Here is a 14247-nt window from a genome sequence, read left to right on the forward strand (position 1 = left end):
CACTTGTGTTGTCAGCTCCAGAGTCTGGAAGTTTCCCACTGACTGGGTTAGAACTGATCAAAGGTCCGTCAGGTTAGTGCACTCTGAGACACATCTAGAAAACAATAAACAAAGCACACTGGTTAACTATTTAATGAATGGTTAATAAACACACACACTAATAAAGCTTTAACCAGTAACAATGACAGATCACCGGGGACTGATGAAGTAAAAGGCGACCGGCGCCCATTGATGTAGATGGTGGTTTTTACCGAGCCTAGTCCACTGTGAAAGTGAAATTGTCGGATTTTCCAGGACTCTGGCCGCCTTACGAGAGGACTGGAAGATTATTAAAACTAATGACACAATTTAATCTTAGTCAATCATCTAAAAATGTCTTACGCCCAGTGTGGCGTTTTGTTTGTACCTGAGCGGAGGGCTGGAGGAGGACCCTGTTACGATGGTGGTGACCGCGAGCAGCTGACTTTTTGTGGTCTGTATAGCCACCTCCGAAGCGAGCCAGGTCGTACACCTTGGAAGTGCTTTTGTTATCGCTTTCCTGGGTTGTTGTTGATCGTTGGTATTATTACTCTCTCTTGACGAAATCCCAGACTGCCAGTTATCATGAAGTTCACCTAAAAGAAAATAGGTAAATGAGACACTGAGACAAGATCATGTAAAATTGCAATAAAAACATGGAATGTATTATCAGTCTGTGAGAAGATAAAACTGTATTTGCCAATTAAACAACAGTACTCTCTAACCTGGCAAGTAACACAGCCCAAGCCTTTGCAAAGCTAATTTCAATCCTGCTTTCCTGTTTTAAACGTCATGAAATGACATAAGTGCTGGTAAGATTGAGAGTTTTGTGTTTTGCGTTGGTATAACCAGGGTAGACCACTAACTGGACTATTGAGTTTTGTGCACACCTTTAAAGCTTAAAGAGCGTGAGGCACCTCACACGATGGTTGCCAAGTACAGATGAAACAATATGCTTCATTATTATCATAAATATATGAAGTAGGTCACATAAAGTGGATCATTAATGAAGTCAAAAGGGCCCAGTCACACAAACTACAAATGCAAAACCAATATTGCGGTCAAAGTTGAAAGTCAATAGAAGCCAAGCTGTGATTTGCCTGTTTTTGCCTCTGAGAAAGAGGCGAGGGTGAAGGTTTGCCACAGATACACGATGCGTGTGACGTTGCCTTGTCCTGCTGACAAAGAATAAACCTACATAAAAAGAAGTTCTGTATCTTCACCAAACTGCCACGAGTAAAGCAGGTCATGTTTCTCTGGTCAGCTTTGCTGTGTGCTGTGCATTATTAATTTACAGTAAGAGTGAACTATCAGTTTGAATTTTTCCCACATTAAACTCAGGACGAGAACCATAGGTTTTCTTTAGCATCCCAACACTCATTACGGCTGTTTTAGCATAGCTCTGTTATTATGTCATTCATTTTATTATAGTGATTATTATTTTGTATTTCTAGTAAATTCTCTGATACAAATTTACTGCAATATTATTTCCCCGGCCTGTGCTTTTACTCGGGACAAAGGACTATACTCACCACTGATTTGGTTCGTTCTGCAGTGTGATCACTGCACCCAACAGGTAATCGTCTTTAGCAGGTGCATCGTTGAAGGAAGATATCAGACCCTGAGAACTTTTGAGTTGAAAACCAGCTGTATGAAGGACAGGCAGCACCAACGTAGTTTGTTTTAAGCTTCGTTATCGTGGGATTTCTTGAGGTCAGATCTTGGTAGTCTCAAGATTTCAACAGTACCCGAAGTCCTGAAAAGCTCATTTCTGGAAAATCTCCTCCACCAGTTGCAGTAAGTGAATTGATAGCTCTCTTGAAGACCTCTGGATCTGTAGTCCTCGTCAGGGGCCCAAAGGCTGGGTTTCAGGTAGAGGCAGAGGGAGGAAGTATTTTATTTTCATCTTGGTGATAGTTTCTGATTTTGTTACCATAATCACTTAAAACCCATATTTATACCACGGACATCATGAACTCTCAGTATAAAGCTCAAATCCTGTTATTAACTGTTGTACTGCTGTGATTCAGGTTCAAGGTCGAATAAACAGTGATGGAACTTGACCAAAGCGATAAATCTGATTGGACGACAGCTAATGTTGCTTGATCGCCACCAGGGAACATCATAACATTTAACTTTTGGGGCGCTGTCATGTTATCCATGTTCTTATATAGTCTATAGTTAACATGACCTACAATAACTGATCATGGCAATTACAACATTGTTCTGTTAAAATATTAATTCCCACCCACAAAGTGGCAATGAAACGACACATGTGAATATGATCTATCGTCGGAATATGTCGTACAAGAAAGCGGCAGATGAAGGTCAACTCATTCCATTGTAATGGTTTAACAGACATAAAGGAGTAAACTCTCTGTAGGAAAAACGACCCTATGTACAGGATTATGAAGACTTCAAGGTCCCACCTGGATCATTGAGCGATGCGAAAATGTAAGCCGAGGGGCTCGTCCTCTGTCCCCACTGCTGTTGATTATAGCGCTTGTGGCCGGTCCTCACTGCCGCAATGTCATCCCTCATGCTTCCCGTAGTGTCGATCACAAAACAAGAGCTTTCCCTTTGTTGATTCCCATCAGCCTGAGAGGTAGGTTTCCAAAAAAGTTAAAAATTAACTTTGTGATTCAGATTTTTAAAGTGCATACAGTAACTGTGACCGATTGGTTTCTTACTGTAGAATTTGGCGTCACCGACAGCCCGGCGAATGTCCTCCAGCACCTGCCTGGTCTTGTGATAGCCATTTGCTGCTTTAAAGTGGAATGTCCGTGTTCAGAATCAGTCGTGTCTTTGTTGATCCCACCGTAGGATCCCGAGGTGCTGCTTGTTCTGTCAAATCCACCTCCATGGCTGCATTTTCCTGTTTACCGTTAAAAACAGAATAAGAATGACATGCTCAGCTTGATACGTGCCTCTTCTATCGAGCAACATTCCTCGTATGCATTTATATGTATGCGTTTCAGTTTATGACCCTGGCTAAGGTGGACCTGTTTTTACCAGTGTGCCTGTTTGTTGTTTATTTTTTCCAGGATTACCCAAAAACTACTGAACTGAGAAGAACCCAAAAATGTTGGTGCGGATGCAGATCAAGGTGGTTACTACTGCGTGCGCGTCAGATATTTATGTCTAACTTAAATTAAAGAACATATAAGCCATTTATTTATGTGTTGCATATGTATTGATTTATTTACACGTTTATTAATTTACGTATTTTATGTGTCATTGCTATCTAACCATACCGTGTTTCAAGCAACAGAAAATGAAGAGGGCTTTGCATAAAATCTAAATTGATTTCCAACTACCAGTGGATGTGAGCAGGTGTTAGTGGCCACCAGCGAGATGTTAGGGACATAAAATGTCAAATGCTGTGTATTGCTAAAGCCTGGCATTACGGCCGTCTTGTATGCGTCATTATGCCTCCATCAATCTGAAACATTTTTCTCCCAGGGTCATATGGTCACAGTGACCATTGATATGCGACCACTGAAAAATGATCTGGCTAAATATCTTTGAGTTTAAGTGACAACTGGTCAAGAATTTGAAAGTCCACAAAAGCAGATATATCGTGTTCGTAAGAATGGGGCGGATGGACAACCCAAAAACATAATGCCTCTGGCCACTGGGTGTGCGCCAGCGAGGCATGGCCACAACATCTGGGTTTATTGTTGTTGGATGTGCAAAAGTCCACATTTCATTAGAACATGATTCAACTAATATATGTGTAGCTTGCAAACACATTGTTAAATACTAGGAGCCATATATCTGCAAAGTGGGCCACTTTGAGACTCACATCCATTTTGTTTATTTACTCAAAGAAAGCCAGTAGTGCCGCATTATTGCCTGAAATTGGCCCACATCCTTCTGTCATCTGGGAATCACACTTTCATCAAACTAGCATTAGTTCGGATCCTGTCAATGACCCAGTCAGGTACATGAAGACATTTACCATGAGTTTGGAGATTAGGGGCAAAAATTCAAAATATCCTGTGGTTAGTATCTTTTCCACGCCCAGGATGTCCTCCAGAATGTTGTTCCTGCAGTCGTCTCCGTTGCAACTGCGACAGGTTGCTCTGCTTTTGCTGTAAGGTGGATGAGATTAGATTCAGTTTAGTTGCTGTAGAACACAATCAACACCAGTGCAGTGAAATGCAGTTGAGCATCAGCCACATTGAGCAAAGAGGAGTAAAAGTGCATGTGGACACACAAATCAGTGTAAGGACAATAAGCATACACTTTTAAATGTTCTATACAATTGGTTCAATAAAGTGCAAGAAGAAAACAAGGTGTTGGTAATGCACACACACGCGACATTATAGCCATGATGCATTTACCCTGCTGTTTTCGATGCTTCCTGGTTTGATCAGCTTGGAGTTTGGATTTGTTTCTCCATTTCCACAGTTGCTGTGACTGTAAAAATCCTTCAGATTTAAAAGGTAGAATGATAGTTATTTTCACCCAGATCCCCCAAAAAAATATTTCATGCTGTCGAAATACAATTTTACTTCATAAATTACCTGCAATAGAAATAACCACAAATAGAAAGTACCTGTAAAGAATGCAGCAGTCTTCCCACATTTTTCTCGCCGCTTCAAAGTTCTGGAGCTTATTGTTGGCCTTGACAGCTGATAATCCGTTCGTGAGTTTCTTTCCTTCGTGAATTCCTCGTTGTCGAAGTGATGACGACGGGCGCTGTAGAAATACCGCTTGTCTATACCCACATTTTGTCTTGGATAAACTCGATGGTTTGGCTGAAACTCTTGGAGGATTTTGACATCACAGGCACGAGCAACAGACTCAACAGTGTAGGCTGTGTCTAAACACACACACACACACACACACACACACACACACACACACACACACACACACACACACACACACACACACACACACACACACACACACACACACACACACAGTTTTATTGCAGTGTGAATTAATAATAATTATTTGTTAGCACGAAATCTGTTTAATTTAACGATTCAACCCTTACTGGTGATGTGAACTTTTGCCTGCAGCCAGAGCCACATCGGCGGCACCAAGCGATGGTTTCCAAGGATGGCTCTAGTGATCTCCTGATGATTCCAGAGTCTCCATCAAAAATATCAAATGCATGAGCCCCAGTCTGCAGGAGCACGAGACACAGCGCAGCCAACCAACCCATCACTGCAGCACCTGTGCGATAGACACGAGGAGAGATTACAAACTGGTACAATTTCATTTGTATAGTGCCCAAACACAATATGCACTCGTGGTACTCCCCCAAAAGCTGTGCAGCCAGAATGTGTTTGTTTCATTTTATTGCTGAACAGCATTTTCTTTGATTTCTAACATGATAGCATAGGTGACTGTCGTTATTTAATTTTCCAAGTGTTATGAAGAAACTTTGTAAATGTAAGCAGCAACTTTGTACCGGGGATTACCATTATTATTAATAATATCCTAACGTCGGAGTTTCACCATGACAGTTTTATCTTAATTTGATCTCAGTGAAAAATGATCCGCCCATTCTTTAGAGCATTACGTTTATTAAAGATAATCATCAAATCACTGGGACAACAACAACTTTCACAAACCTGTCATACAAGTTTCGTCCATTTTCAATTCACTTATTCACAGTGGTGAATTTTACTGAAGTTTTTGTACTCAATTCAACAACTTTACTTAAACATGACTTTGCATATTCAAGTAAATGACACAAAAATAAAACCAACAAGTACATAAGGATTATGTTATAAGAAAGTTACCTGATGTTACATGATTTTCACAGTTTTAACTAGAATACATTTAGCAAAATGTATATATATTATAGCTCTGATTACTTAACCCCATCTCTTCTATTTGGTTGAATTACCAAGGGCTACCATTTACATACATACCGTGCTTTAATTATTTGACTGATGGTATTAATTGCAAGATCTATAATAAATCGATTATGTTCTAATTAATTAGTTGAAGCATAGTATGTACATGAATAGTAGCCTTTTTAGTACTGCACAACATAAGCATTTCATTCTGATATCACAAACATCAAGATTTGGGTAAAACAAACATAAGAACAAGTGCAGTGAAAACAAGAGTTAGGCACATATAATAATATTCTGAAAATCTAGGCTCTGAGTTTAGTACAAGAAATTGTATTAGAGCTAAAAATGCGGCAGATGTCACTTTATATATATATTTGTTTAACATCACTAATGATTGTTAGATATATAGTGTAACCTACCTTATGTCTTGAAGTCGTCTTGGAGACTTTATCTCTCATGAAGCTCTGACATATATAATAATTCACATCTGGGGGTGGAGTCACTTGTTTGACCGGTTTTCTTTGTCATTGTAGGTTTGATTTTAATCATACTTTCATTCATGGGAACTTAGAATTACCTCCTCAATTGATTTTTGTAAATGGATACACCTCAAACTGTTTCTATTGATTTGATTTGATTTATCCTTTATTTTTGCAGGAAGTCTATGGTTTAAATACTGCATGAGCTCCTCATGATGAGATGTAGGGAGTCACTAATAAAGTCTGTTTTTGAACTATAGAGTGTAGCTCACTTCGCTGTCATCTCACTGATCTGATCGAGCTTTGTCAAAAATTCATAGATTTGAACTTTTCAATAAATGATCAATGTGCATAATAAAGCAAACTTTTCATAGACCCTTGAGAGACAAGGCTTACGTTTTAAGCCAATTCACAGCTTACTGAGGCTTATACAGCAACGACTTACAAACAAACAAGAAGAGATGCGTTTGATGGGATCATTTATAAACATATATAAACTTATATAAACTGTTATAAGGCCGTGGTCTGATCTCTAGCCTGATCAAAATTCACAGTTTGTAAATCCAGACTGAAAACGTTTTTGTTCTGTTTTACTAAATTATTGGTCATCATCATTTTCTTTTGTTTACCTCTTTTACCTCTTTTATTTTGCTCTTTTTAAATCTGTTTGATTTGACTTGAAAGTTGTATTTAGCAGTGCTACCTGATTTTAAATTGATTTATTCTGTTTGCCGTCACCGTGTTGTTTCTACCGTCCTTGAATCTACCTCTGTGTGAAATGTGCTTTATAACTAAAACTGCTGTGAACGTCATTGTTGGATAAAGCTAGGTTATCTTCAAACTTATTTAAAGTGATCAGAACTAAAGCTGTTTCCATGAAAAAGTGTGACATCAGTGTGTGGCTACCATGTGATGAGTCACTGAACACCGGACCTAAAAACATTTATTATAAAAGTGAGTGCATGAGTGTGTTTTTGGCATTCAGTCTGACCTGTTTTCACAAAAGAAGAAATTATATGTTGTCTCTGTGTTCTTTTGTTTTCAATCCTCTTGATTACAGGCTACATGAGGAACTTGCCGTGCTGGTGATGGTGTGTGTTTTTGATTAGTGGTTCAGAAAGGAAGTGCTTCTCTCCTGCAGTCCAGAAGGAAAACAACTTTCAAGTAAAATAAAAGAGATTAAAAAGAGCAGAATAAAAGAGGTAAAGAGTTTAAAAGAGGTAAACATAAATTAAATGTTGATGACCGTTTTATTTAGTAAAACAGTTTAGTTAAGAAGACACTTGTGGCTGAGGCTGAGGGTACAGCAGTTGTCCTCCAACCAGAAGGTCAGCGGCTCGAATCCCAGCCCATGCGAAGCGATCCTTGGGCAAGATGCCGAACCCCCAAAATGGCCCCTCATAGATGTTGAATGCACTAATTCTAAGTCGTTTTGGATAAGCGTCAGCTAAATGACATGTAATGTAATGTCGTAAAGTGTTAGGATAAATAATTAACATTCTGAAGCATTACAAAATCGATGGAAATAAAAGTATTAGTTTGTTTTTGCATGTCTGCCAACATATATGAACATGTGTATGTGTGATTATCTAACTTAAATCTTTATACTGTTTTTGATTCAGGTGCGAAGTAGGAGTTTTCTAGTTGAAAGACTGTTCTAATCATCTACAATCTGTTATTTCTATCATTTATTCACTCTAATTTAAAATCCTCTCTGAGTTTATCCCCTTTGTAAAAAGTTTAAATAGAGTTAGAGTAGAACTCAGTTTCCTGTGCTGTGTCAATAATCCCAAAAATGAATTTCAGGTAACAACCGGGGAAGAATACAAAAATGACAACAGACAAGGTTAAAGAGGAGAATCATACTAAAGTTAATGGAAAGCGAGACTTCCAGTGAACCTATCAGGTCAGACCTTCCATCTGGTGCATGAAGCAACAGTTTGTAGCGATCGAGTCAAGGTCAGTGAGGGAATCACAGAACGTCCCAGAGAAAACCACTGGACTACTTTATGTAAAGATGGCACCGTTTGTATGGGACTGTCTGTCCTGTTTGCTTCCTTCCCTGTTTCTGTTCCTGCTGAGTCTAGTCCTCCGCTGGCTCAGGCACGTTGTCGGACAGGACGGGCGTCCATGACTGAAAGAACCGCTCATCTGCAAAACCTCTGCGCTGGCCAAATATCTGCTCCGCCACTGTGGCTCTCTGGCCAGGCACGAGACCGGCCGCCTGGCCCAGGAGACCCCACCCTCAGAGCCCTGTCCGCTCTGCTGTGTGGACCAGCAGGAGACACAGTAGAGTTCACCAGGGACAATCTGCTGCTGAGAGACGGGGGGATTGTAGCGGTGGACTGGGCTCTGGAGACCGGACTGGCTGAGAGGATTGGGGGGTGGGAGGAGGAAGGAGCATCAGTTGGGGAAGGCGCTGGGTTGTTTCACCTCGACGCCTCCCGGAAACTGCAGCTGAGGTGAGAGAAATTCAAGTGTGAAGTGTATAACACCGATATGAATATAGACATGATCATAACTTTTACTTCTCACATGGCTCCGGTGTAAGATACGCAAACTCCTTCAGAGGAGTCGTGGATGTGGACCGGGCCCTCAGCTCTTCCTCCCTGAGAGACTTTGAAGAAGCTCTTTTCTGCTCTTCGGCCCAACATCCAGAGAAACCTCCAGTAAACTCTCTAAACAGCTCTGGACTGAGGTCAAGACCTCATTATGAGAGGGAGGTGGCTCCGTCAGCAGCCTGGGCACTGGGGGAAAGGGCTCAGCCAGCCGATATTTTAATTCAGGAAACAAAAAAATCGTTTTTTCTTCAACAATTATTCATGTTGATCATGTGGATATTGGGTTAAGACAAACTAAGATCGCTCATGATAGAATACATGGTCCACGATAACGATATCACCATACAGCGATTCTGCAGTAATCATGCAAGACAATCGTATAATGATACATCACCAACTAAACAAAACGCCCCTAAAGAGTTGAAGTGCAGGACTCATTCTGTAGTTTGGTCACATGTGCCATCATTCAAATGTAAAATAACCACAAACTAGAGAATATAAATATAACTAAATATTGAAATTTGGCCCCAGCATATTGATAATGTGAGTAAGGACGATAATAAGTTGCAGAATCTGTACTTTGTCCCATTCCTCCACTTTGTATGTATCAAAACATGATGAATCCACGTTCAGAGCCGCTTTGAGAAAAAAAAGTCAATAAAGAAAAAGGTTGTTTAAAGATTTAAATACTTTTACTTTGTCATTCTCCTCAAATACAAAACACCGTAGGACAACGAAATATTAAAATTACTTTATTACAGATGATTCTTTATCCAGTAGCCCTCTTCCAACAAAAAATAGTAATTACAAACAAAATATTACATTTATCCCCTAAACCTTGTGTTGGGACATGGAATTTGTGAAACAAAGTTCGGCCTACATGTGCCGTCAAAAGCCTGAAGCCGCATGTCCCTTTGTTCGGGAGAAAACCAAAGCAAAGGAACTCAGTCTCCCATGGTGCCTCAACATCACACAGAGGTGTGAAAACCCACCAGAGACACAAGGGTCAACTCCTATTGGTCACTCTGGGCCCCATGACCTGTGAGGTCACCGGGCCAATATAAGGCCTGTTCCCCCTCTCTTCTATCTCTTTCTGCAATCCTTCGAGAGGAGAAGGGTGTCCAGCTCTTTCCCTGCATCGCCGAGGGGAGAAGCCTGGCTTCTCCAGCTCACATCTTCTCTTTCCCTGCAACTTCATGGAGGAGAGTTGCAGCTTCCAGCTCATCTTACCAAGGAAACCTCCTCGCAATCCAAGCTCTACCAACCTCCTAGCAGCGACGCAATGTCCTGCAGGAGAACTTCAAACAGCAACTGAGCTGCACATCCCAACAGAACTACGAAGGCAGTAGCCACACAACCAGCAAGACGACTTCACAGAACTGCGAACTGCACAGCAACCTCTTTTCCCTTTCCACGGACGGGTAACACAACTGGGCTTAATAATTATACTAGGCTAAGCAAAGACTGTTTATTCGATTCTGTGTGATGTTTATAAGTTTGATTTGTGGTGTTGTGATATTTTGGTTATAAGTTATTTGAAAGTTAATGTTAGTTAGTTATGCTCTTCACAGTCTTTCGTTGCATTCACTCTACACTCTTTCTCTAACTTGGCACCGACACACACAGACACACGCATATCTCTTCACCTAATTATCTCTGACCCCCGCTACATGTCGTAAAACACTCCAAAGGGGGGAGGGTGTTATCTCTTTGGCCAGCCGCCATTTTGGAAGCACGCTGACTCACACAGACACACACACATGCATACTCACATACCTATCTTTGTTTAGTAAGTACACCGTTAGTAATTTGTGTTTTTATACTTTATTATATTCATAATAAATGTTTTCTTTCACAAATGTTTTTTTATTAATGTTGCATAAGTGAATTTTGCCAACCTCTACACTGTCAAGAACTCTATATCCTTCAACTTAGCTAACTATCTATATGGTAATTTTGGTTATAGTTATTAATTGAATTGTTAATCAGAGTTCCAAATTTGTAGTTAGTACTTTTATGAGACTTAATCAATAAATTGGCTATCTTTTCCCATCCTTTGAAGGGTGGTGCCCCGAGGTAACTTTAATCAATTAAAGTTATGATTTAATATTAATATTCAATATTTTATTTTGATAACCAAATTTATTGAATGCCGAAAGGCACACCATTTTATGGTATCACGTTTAATGCATTATTGAACAACACTTTGTTTCTGAATTTCTTTTATACATTTTAAATCACTTTGTCATCTGTGAGGAATAGCTTTTCTCTTCTGCTATGCAACATTCAGCTTTTTGCACAATCTATACAGTTTAATACAGTTTAATACAGGTCTCTGGACCAGGGAGAATAAAACAGCAAGATCCACCAAATGACAGGAGAGATATAAGAAATACTGATCAACAGACTGTACAGAAATGACCCTGCCTCCCGCCTACTCTCAGCCAATGGCAGCCGTCCCTCAGCACACTGAGGGGGATCACAGTAGACTCTTTAATCTGGTCAATCACTTGTGCAATCAGTGCAACTGATCCAGTTCAGAGTGACCAAGGTCTAAAGCTAGACTCTGCCCCAACTGCCTCGAAAACACACAACTGGGACTTCTAGTAAACACAAGAGGAATCTAAAATCTGCCACTGGTTTGGCTGCAGACATCGACTGGAAAATAAAATGACCCTTTCTGGTGTTAAAGGAAATAAAATCTCTACGGAACTGGAAAAATAAAAGTTGTTAAAATATGTTGGGTGCAATGGCATCCTGGCAGAAAAAGTTTTCTGTGCCATTAAAAAAAACCAACAGGATTGTAAATAGTGAGTTCAGGGAGGTAAGATTAAAAAAAAGGCAAATTCTTTTAAGTGCAGTGTGAAAATGCTTTTTGTAAAACCAGAACAGAAGCAGGAACACATTTCATAAGTCAGACGCTCAAGTTCAAATAATATCAGTGGATCCCACAACACCTAAGAGTAAGTCTTTGTAGATATCAAACAACAGATATATTTTCACTGTCTTGTGCAAGAACTTGTCGGGTTGTGGAGGAAACCAAATGTTACAGAACTGAGCAGCTTTTCGGACAATTCTTTATTTTTTATGTCACTGTGACCTCAACCTAGAAACCATGAAGAATCTAAGCAGACAGCTTGAGTCTCTATACTGGGTATTGTAATGTCAGTAAAATATAGCCCATGCTAAATCAAAGGCTACACCTAACTAGATTTCAAATGATGTGCAAAATTATCCTCATTCAGCATTAAAAAAAAAAAAAAGGTTGCCGTTACACTCGAGTCAATCTGACCAAGAGTCCTGTTGTCATTCACAACAGAACATCTGTAACAAGTCTCAGAACTCGTGGCTGCAAGTAAGACAGTGAAAACCCAGCGGCTGTAAAACACTTAAAAACCGCTGGTCTAAAACCACGTCAGTGTGTCCGCATCACAAGTTAAATTGTCTTTGATTTGTCAATTAGGATTTCCATATTTTCAAATTCAAAATATACAATATTAACAGGTTTCCTGTACATTCCACCTCTGAAGATAATATAATGCATAATCTCTGGATTTCACAATAAGACTCCCACCTTTATCTCCATTTCTCTATAATCCTTTTTTTTCATAGATTCATATAATACATATATTTTTCTTCTTTTCTTTCACTTGAAGAGCTCTTCTCAAAGACAGGAGCTGGGGGTGGGGGTGGGGGGGGGGTGGGGGGGGGGGGTTGAAGACCACAATAGGCTCAGGGAGGAAACAGAGGAGGAGGGAGGCAGGAGACCGGTGGTCAGAGGCTGACGTTGCGGTCACCAGGGGTGAGACAGAGCGGGTGTCACACCGGGGAAGTTGCAGGGTCATGGCAGCGGAGATCCCAGCATCACCACCCATGCGCCCACGGATACATTCAGCAGTCACCAACCAGAGCGCCAGTGACGCTGCTCTCCGTGCATTCAGTGTTCATTCGTTTCAATTTGACCCCTTTTTTAAAAGTCAGAAACTGCACACTGGGGCATATTTCAGACAAATGTGATGGACATTAGCCGAAGAGTTGCACAGAAACAAATAATTGTTTGAGCGCGTTTGTTTATTTACGACCAACACAGCTATGTGCACCATTTATTTTCACTTAAATGTCCCAATACAACTTTCACAAAATGTGACCCTGTACATGCATTCATCAGTAAAGTGTGCAAAGGGACATAACTGGTGGCCCGGGAATATAAAAAAACAAAAATGTCTATTTCAAGTGAATTTGTGTGTGTAAATGTATCAGATTCATATTTCCTGTGGGTAAAGGCCTGTGCCAAAGTGCAAGTCATTGTAAAGTCACGACACCTTGTGGTGAAGCTCTACTTGAGGTAGGCAAACAGGCATCGTTCACTTTATCAAAGAACTTCATAGTGCATCGATAAGACAGCGCCAAATTGGAGCAGGCAATTAGGGCATTAAAGTGAAGAGTGAAGAGTGAATGCACAGTTTGAATCTATTCAGGTAGAGGTTGGGTGCTGCTGAAAAGCCACCCTGTCATGACGACTGTGTAAGGCTGTAGTATCCCTCAGACTGGGCAGGTGTGAGTGAAGGGCAGAGGCCTGTGGAAACCCAAGAGTCGAACCCATAAGGCAGAGCACAAGCACAGGAAATGAGTGCTTCTCTCCTGCAGTCCAGCTGAAGATGCATCTGTTTGGCCTCATAGTTTGAACTGAACCTCCACTGAAATCTCATAAAAAACTTCACAATACGTTGGCATGAGTAGTTACCACAACAATATCTGACTCTGTACCTTTGGCATCTTCGCAGCCCTGCTAGTAAACAACTCCCCACCCAAGGGTGTTCAACCCATGAGACATTCAGGACTGGGTGTGATTTTTAATCTTAGTGAATCAGGTGATTTCACAGGTTACATTTCCACTCAGTGGTAGATACCATCCTCAGTTACATCACTGCACTACATCTTTAAAGTCAGAGATACCCACTGACATCAATCTCTGTTCTGTTCCTTCCATCTCCCTTCTACACCTTTGCAACATGTTCTGAAACTCTGTTCTTTAATCGTCAGTCTCAAGTCCGACCCCTACGTCACCTCCTGCCTTCTCATCTGATCTGCCTGCAACAGTACATGAGCAATAATCTCATAAAACTTTCTCTTATTACGATTTCTGTGCTTTAATCTTGAGCCGTGAGTGGTTTGAAGTAAAAAACATTTAAACGTTATTAAAAAAAAATTGGACTCTGTAATGATGCTGGTGGCCACGGGGAGCTCAGTTTTTGTGACTTCAATAGCCAGACCTCCTGAAGCCTGAGCCAGGTCTCTGTACACCTGAGCGTCTGATGAGGCGATCGCCCTCCGTCTCCTGGTTTTGTCGCGCAGAATCCGACGATT

General features: G+C 40.6%; 1 long non-coding RNA gene across 1 annotated transcript; it reads right to left on the minus strand.

The window, feature by feature from the left end:
• Positions 1–9616: 9616 nt before the first annotated feature.
• Positions 9617–11354, minus strand: LOC124854878. The gene is made up of 2 exons (XR_007034864.1): positions 11086–11354; positions 9617–9717 (listed from the first exon to the last, which is right to left on the minus strand). It is a non-coding gene; the product is annotated as an uncharacterized LOC124854878 (long non-coding RNA).
• Positions 11355–14247: the final 2893 nt, after the last annotated feature.

This window comes from Hippoglossus stenolepis, chromosome 15 (genome assembly GCF_022539355.2).
Source record: "Hippoglossus stenolepis isolate QCI-W04-F060 chromosome 15, HSTE1.2, whole genome shotgun sequence".
Lineage (NCBI taxonomy): Eukaryota > Metazoa > Chordata > Actinopteri > Pleuronectiformes > Pleuronectidae > Hippoglossus > Hippoglossus stenolepis.